Source organism: Mus musculus, chromosome 11, assembly GCF_000001635.26.
Source record: "Mus musculus strain C57BL/6J chromosome 11, GRCm38.p6 C57BL/6J".
Taxonomy (NCBI): Eukaryota; Metazoa; Chordata; class Mammalia; order Rodentia; family Muridae; genus Mus; species Mus musculus.
The window spans coordinates 102,658,006-102,665,350 of NC_000077.6; the positions used below are offsets into that span (position 1 = coordinate 102,658,006).

Sequence of the window (7,345 nt, forward strand, 5' to 3'; positions counted from 1 at the left end):
GCACACACGCACACTCATACACTGCTACTATTACTACTACTGATGATGGTGAACTTGAAAGCATGAAGGGGCCAAATATTTGACCTTTAATTCCAACCTTTGGGAGGTGCTCCAGGCCAGCCAGGTCTACAGAGTGAGTCAGTACCTAGTGCAAGGTCTCTAGGGCTAAAAGTGTAACTCAGTGGTAGAGTACTTACCTATCATTTTATTCATGTTGACTAGAGTTCTAGTCCCAACAGAAAAGAAAAACAATAGCAGAAAAAAATTCTGGAAACTTTGTATTATTTATAAAATTTTTTGAGAGTACATATGTGTGTACTTGTGTAGGTTTGTGTGAGGGAATATTTACTGTCTTCTTTAATCTCACGTAGTTTTTGAAAGAGGGTCTTTTAAAAAAAAGATTTATTTATTTTTATTTTATGTGCATTGGTGTTTTGCCTGGATGCCTGCCTGCCTGTCTGTCTGTCTGTCTGTCTGAGGGTTCCATATCCCCTGGAATTGTAGTTAATGACAGTTGTGAGCCTCCCTTTGGGTGTTGGGAATTGAACTTGGATTCTCTGGAAGAGCAGCCAGTGCCCTTAACTACTAAGACATCTCTCCATCCCAGAAAGGATACTTTAGTGAAGCTAGGGTTTACCGTTTCATCTACACTGGCTGGGCAGCAAGCCCCTGGGATCCATCTGTCTTACCGGGATTAAGGCATGCTTGGCTCTTATGTGGCTGCTAAGCATCCAGACTCAGATTCTTTTTTTTCTTTTTTTCTTTTTTTTAAGATTTATTTATTTATTTATCTATTTATTATATGTAAGTACACTGTAGCTGTCTTCAGATGCACCAGAAGAGAGGGCATCAGATCTCATTACAGATGGTTGTGAGCCACCATGTGGTTGCTGGGATTTGAACTTCGGACCTTCGGAAGAGCAGTCGGGTGCTCTTACCCACTGAGCCATCTCACCAGCCCCCAGACTCAGATTCTTATGCCTAGGCGGCTCTACCAATGGGGCCCATCTCTCCAACCGTTCCACGTCTTCCTTTTTTTTTTTTTTTTTGAAGGGGGTACTATTATTTATCATAGCCAGGGAAAGCCACCCTAGAGATGCAAACAGCCGAATCCACCTTCCCTCAGGGGACAGATACACTACTATACTTGTCATGTAAGTCAGCTACAGTGTCACTGGACACCCGGATCCAGCCGTCCTCCTGCACGTGGTAGAGGTTGACTGCTCCTCCGGAATAGGCATCTCTGTAGGTGGCTTGGTAGATGGCTTGGCAGGCCAGATCATAAGCCTCCTCCACTTTTAGGTCATAGGAGTAGCCTCGATCCATAACGCCATAAGCATACACAAAGCCAGACCCCACTGCGAAGGCGGTCCCAGAGATCCTGTTCCCCTCGCTGTCTACATAGTAGAGGCCAGGGCCTCTTTTATCCCAGCCACAGATCATGGTGTCCATGGACAGCCCCATGCCTTTGTACTGATACACCATGTTAGCGAGCAGCTTGGAGGCTGCCGCGACCGAGATGCGTTCCTTATTGCGAAGCTCATAGATTCGACACTGTCAAGCGCCCCCAGAAGCTGCAATCCGCTGCACCCCTAGCCATGGTGCCCAGAAGGTACCGGTTGATCTCTATCACTTTCTTCACCGTCTGGGAAGCAATATAAGCACCTGCTGTGGCCCGGGAATCTGCTGCAACAATGACTCCATGGAGAAACTTGAAGGCCAGAGTGGTGGCTCCGTGAAGCATTTCGATTCGCGGCTCCTCCCGGACACCCCAGCTCAGCGCCGCTAGGCTCAGCCCTGGTAGGCTCAGCCCATCACCAGGACTCCCCGGACCCAAGTCCAGCAGATCTGAACCACCTGTCCAAAAAATCCGTGCTGATTCACCGGCATCGGCCACTGCAACAAGCTAGCCAGCACCATGTTTAGCAAGCCCTTTTATTTAAAAAATGATTTTATGTTTGGTTGTTTTGTCTGTATGTATATCTATGTACTGTATGTATGCCTGATACCCAAGAAGGTCAGAAGAGGGTGTTCCTTCTCCTGGGACTGGGATGGCGGTCAGTTGTAAGCTGCTATGTGGGTGCTGGGAACCGAACTTGCAAGGTCCTCTAGAAGAGCAGTAACTGACCTCAACCACTGAGCCACCTCTCCAGAGCCTACTCCATGTTTTAAAAAAAAACTAGAAACAGGTAAAATTACCTTTAACATTGCTTTATTCAATTCCACATAGCAAAAATATCCTAGTTTCAATTTTATCAATATAAAAAGTATTAATGAGATAGTTCACTTTTTTTTTCAACTAAGTCTTTTTCTTTGGAATCCTGGGGTATAGTTAACATTCACAGTACAATCTGTATTCCTCTTAGCCACCTTACAAGATCTCATAGCTACAGGTGGTTGGAGGTTACCATAGCAATGAAGCTGGTCCACAAGAGCGTTTCCAAGCCTTAGTTTGCATCAATAGGAAGGCTGTTAATATACACACCACTGGGCCACATCTCCACAGGTTCTCATTTAGTAAGTCTTGGTGGGGCCCAAACCCATGCATTTCTAACCAGTTTCCCATGTGGTGCCGATGCTGTTGGTCTAATGATCACCTGTTGTAAATTGCTCATCTAGTAACTGGAGAAGTAAAAACAAACAAACAATCCCAGAAATGCAGTAAGAAGCCAGAGATACTTAAACAAGAAGGTGAAAAGCGAGCGTGGTGCCTGAGGGTGGAGCTTGGTGACAGAGCACTTGACTTTTTATATTTACATAAATATACATATTTATTTCCTTTGTCGGGTGAGGGGTGAGCTGTGTGCCAGGGCACAAACATGAGTGTCAGAGGACAACTTTGGGGAGGTTGTTCTCTCCTTATGTCAAGTGGGTCCCAGGGATGGAACTCGGCTCGCTGGTTTTGGCAGTAGGTGCCAATGTTCTTTTGCAGTTTCTTTTGTAGTTGCTTAACATGTGTGAGGCCCTGGGTTTGATTCCCAGCATGGCCAAAGAACATTGTTCAATAGTGAGATGTCACAACCTGTTTAATCAAATGGCTAAAAGCCAAAGGACTGACAGCACCAAGCCGCCATTCTTGCTCATTGCTAGAGAGAAAGTAAAATGGTATCACTTTGACAGTGTCTTACAACACTATCATTTTTCCATACATTATAGCAGTTGACATCCTTGGTGTTCATCACATGACTTTAAAACCTGGGAATACAAAACCTGAACACTGATGTTCATAGCAGCGTAATTCCTAACTGTCAAACATACCCTTCAGTAGGTTAGTGGCACATGGAACATCAGGAAAGTAGAATGATGAGTGTTAAAGAGAAATGAGCAAGGGCTGGAGAGATGGGTCAGTGGTTAAGAGCCCTGACTGCTCTTCCTAGAGGTCTTGAGTTCAAATCCCAGCAACTACATGGTGGCTCACAACCATCTGTAATGAGACCTGATGCCCTCTTCTGTGTCTGAAGACAACTATAGTGTACTTTATATATAATAAATAAATAAATATTTTTTAAAAAGAGAGAAATGAGCAAGAGGCTTGTGGGAGTGCAACTTTAATCCCAGCACTCGGCGGGAGGCAGAGGCAGGTGGATCTCGGTGGGTTCATCATTTGGAAAGTGTGTGCCATGGTCATGGTTCTGTGGCCTATCACCTTCAGAAGTCAACCTGTGGCTAATGTGGCAGAGTGCAAGGGAAAGTGAAGCCAGAGTGGGCTGACGAGCCTGATTTGCGTCCGTCCGAAGATCCAGGCTTGGAGGCCGTGAAGGAGCACAACCTAGATCTGTGAGGGCGGGGCGGCTGGTGGTGGCATCCAGCTGGGCTGATTGGGTTTTAACAATCAGTTGTCAAATAAAGGTTCAGGTTTCAAAATCTGAAGAAAACAAACAAACAAACAAAACAAACCAAAACTCCTCTCTATAATGCCGCGAAAAGGCGCTGAGGAATCCCCAGAGCAGAGAACCAAGGGAAAGATGCCAATCTGCAAAGGCCAAATACTGTATAATCCTAGGTGAGATTTTGGAAAAGGGCAAAGTTATGAATACTGTACAAAGATCAAGGGTTTCCAGGGGCATGTCGAGAGGCTTCATGTATTCATTCGTGACGGATAGGTGGGACAAGGATTTATTTATTTATTTATTTAAAAATTATGTTGTAGGTATGTGTGTCTGTGTTGGTGTGTGCACAAGTGCAGGCACCTGTGAAGGCCAGAGGGCCGTGGATCCCCCTGGAGCTGGCGTTACAGGAGGTAGTGAGCCACCTAACAAAGGACTGAGACTAAATTCAAGTCCACTTGCAAGGGTCGTCCACACTTTCTGCAGCCCAACATGAGACTTTATTTTAAGGCGGTGAAATATTTCATATGTTACCTCAACCAGGGACACATGTCATCCCATTGAAATTGCTGCAGCAAGAGTGAACTCTCTGCGGGCTGTGGACGGCAGTGGGAAGGATGCATCAGAGATCGGTTGATTGTTAGCAGGGGAGTAGTCCAGGGCAGGATGCTGACGTTGGGAGAAGCTGCATGTGTCGGAGTGGAGGCACAAGGAAACCCTTTGTGCTTTCAGATTTCCTGTAGCCTTAAAGTGTCTCTAAAAACTAAACTCTATTCAAAGAAGAAAAATCCAAAATGTGACCTGGGCATTAGGAGCACATACCTTTAATCCCAGTACTCCAGAGGCAGAAGCAGGTGGATCTCTGTGAGTTCGAGGCCATCCTCGACATCCAGGACAGCCAGGGCTACACAGAGAAAGCCTGTCTCAACAGAGAGAGAGAGAGAGAGAGAGAGAGAGAGAGAGAGAGAGAGAGAGAGAGAGAGAGAAGAAACAGAAGCAAACAAATAAGAAAGTGCTAGATCCTCAAAGCAGAAAAGCAATGGGACTCCAGATCAGCAAGTAGCTAGAAACCAGCCCCATCCTGTCCCCTTGAAGCAGAACTCAACAGGGGCGTTTTGCAGGTCTCTGGAGACACAAGGAGCTGGTGCCAACCTTAAACAAGTTGTAAGCTTTTGTCTATCACTAACAACTATCTATATAGGCTTTGATAATGCTGCCTACGTTTTCCTTTTTTTTTTTTTTTTTAACATGTGGACATGTTTGTGTGTGTGTAGATGTACATGTATGTGCTAGTGCATATGCATGTGTATGTGTGTGTTGTATGACAAAACTTTCCTGGGGAGATGCAACACACATGTCTACTTACCACAGATAGGGAACTCCTGACAGTCCAAAGTACCAATACCACCAAAGTCCAACTTGCTGAACCAATGAGTTTTATTGGGGTTACTTACAAGAATATGGGTGAGGGGTTACTTATGGGAGCAGAAATGATTTAAAGAGAGCTGATTCACCAAGAACCACCCCAGCATGTGTGACAGCTCACAAAGCTGGGAACGTGGCACACAATGCAGCCTGCGGGCAGCTAAACAAATTGAAAACTGTCCTTTCCAGTTGGTCTAAACCTCTTCCAGGCATCTTAGCTGGTTTCTGCTTCTCCCAGGCAGCAGTCTGGTGTGGGTTTGGCTTTTTTAAAAAATTGTTTATTTTTGGTAGGTTGGCTGTTCTGAGAGAGACTCTGAGCTTTTATGGCTTAATCTGGTGAGGAAGGGCCCAGTGACTCTGGTCAGGTTCGGGGACTTCCTTCAACCCTTCTGAGTTGTTAGCCTTCCTGCTTAAGGGGCTTCCCTGCACGATGGAATGTTTCAATCTCCGAGGAAACTGTTATGGAATAGCTTCCATGTGGAGGCCAGACACCTACTTCAGGTTTCAAAACTCAGATGCTAGCCACCTTATACTTAGACATTTTGTTTTGTTTTTTTGAGACGGGGTTTCTCTGTGTAGCACCAGCTGTCCTGGTATATGCTCCATAGACCAGGCTAGCCTCAAATTCAGTGAACTGCCCCACCCATCGATCATTTTTTAAGTTTAAGAATTATATCAGAGTCAGGCAGTTGATGCATGCTTTTAATTCCAGCACTTACATCAGAGGCAGGTGGATCTCTGTGAGTTTGAGGTCAGCCTGGTCTATAAAGTGAGCCCCTGGAAAGCAAGGGCTATGTAAAGACTCTCTAAACAACAACAAAATTTTTTTTAATCTATTATATGGGCATATATGTGTTTATCATGTTTATCATTAGGATATATATGTGTATGGAAGTAGATGCAATACAGAACACATGGGGAGACCAGCAGACAACTTGGTGGAGTTGATTCTCACATTGCATGATGGCTCAAACTCAACCATCAGTCTTGCTTTTACCTATTGAGCCATCTCACTGTCCCCCACCTTGTCTTTGGAGATAGGTCCTTGCTGAGGAGGTACACTGGTCGGCCAGTGAGGCCCCGTGATCCAACTGGACCTCCCAAGCGCTGGGATTACACATTTATCACACCTGGGATTTTTTTTGCCATCGGTTTTGAAGATGAGACTTAGGTTCTCATACTTGACGGCAAGTAATTTACTATCACCCCAACACCAAATCTCTTTTTTAAAGTTTGTGTGTGTGTGCCCATGCGCACGTACTTGCCCATTTGTGTCTGTGTTGGAAGCCAGAGTTTGATATGGTGTATTTCCTCTGTCATTCCCCATCTTGAGTTATAGATGGTTATGCATCTGAAAAAACCGTCAGGTCTGCGTGGGCCAGTAAACTCATCCCCCTAATCTACCTCATTAGTGCCCGAGCTAAATGATTAATCCGGTGCGTCTCAAATTTTGATTTGAAGTGCAAACACCCTTAAAACGCCTGTGTTTACTCCTTTAAAATTTCAGTGCCCCCCTTCTCCGTGCTCGCGCATACACACATTTTTGAGGACTTTGCATTTTTCTAAGACCCTAATCAGACTATGTCATCATCTCGTAAGGTCGCCGGAATAGCTAGAAAACAGCAAACTATTTTTAGCTAAATTACTATTACTAGCTAAATAACAACAACAAACTCAAAACAAAACAAACAAAAATTCAGGGTGAAGTTTCCTTGAAAAGTCATATTCATATTTAATAGTCAAAACACCTTCACCCTAAAGGAAACCTGGTCCCAGGACAGCGGACAGCTCTCACCATTTAAGCTCTACAAGGGTTTCGTTTCTTTGCCCTCTGAAAAAGGCTACAACAGTCTACTGGGCTGGCGGCTCTGTAGAGTTCTGGGAACTAGGGGCGGAGAACAAGACCCAAAACGAAGATGTTGGCCTCGGGTGCCCTCGGGTGCCGGGCGGAGGGCTTTCGGGTCATCGGCCTGTTGCTGTGCGATTTCTCTAATCTCCCAACCACCGCTACCAAGCCAGTAGGCGCGCGCGCCTCCCATCAGCCAATCAGCGGGCCTGTGCTCGTCCGTTCTGGCCAATCCCGAGCGAGCTTC

General features: G+C 45.4%; 1 pseudogene; it reads right to left on the reverse strand.

Annotated features, from left to right (window-relative positions):
- Positions 1,050-1,924, reverse strand: Psmb5-ps (proteasome (prosome, macropain) subunit, beta type 5, pseudogene; annotated as a pseudogene).